Here is a 269-nt window from a genome sequence, read left to right as displayed (position 1 = left end):
CCCACCACAGTGAGGGACGGAGTAGGGCTGGGGCAGGCACTGCCCAGCTGAGACAGGGCATGGGATGGAGCCACAGATGGCTTGTTCAGGAGCCATGGGGGAGGGGCAGCAGCTCCCACCACTGCATGCACCCCCAGGAGGGGCCTGGGGGACATGTGCCCCCAGATTTGTACATGGGGTGAGGGCAGGCTGCCTGCTGCAGGCTCGAAGCCAGGGGCCACACTCAGGACGGGCAGCGGCAGCACTGGGAGTGTGTGGCTATGGGGGGA

The 269-nt window shown here is 66.9% G+C and overlaps 1 protein-coding gene across 2 annotated transcripts in view; it reads right to left on the bottom strand.

The window, feature by feature from the left end:
- MAPK14 (mitogen-activated protein kinase 14) overlaps nt 1-269 on the bottom strand; it is a 57,324-nt gene that overhangs the window by 38,172 nt on the left and 18,883 nt on the right. The window lies entirely within an intron of this gene.

Source organism: Gavialis gangeticus, unplaced genomic scaffold (genome assembly GCF_001723915.1).
Source record: "Gavialis gangeticus isolate Ggan-Ray unplaced genomic scaffold, GavGan_comp1, whole genome shotgun sequence".
In the NCBI taxonomy this organism is placed as follows: domain Eukaryota; kingdom Metazoa; phylum Chordata; order Crocodylia; family Gavialidae; genus Gavialis; species Gavialis gangeticus.
The sequence above is the reverse complement of the archived record's forward strand: the minus strand, read 5'-3'. Positions and strand labels throughout refer to the sequence as shown.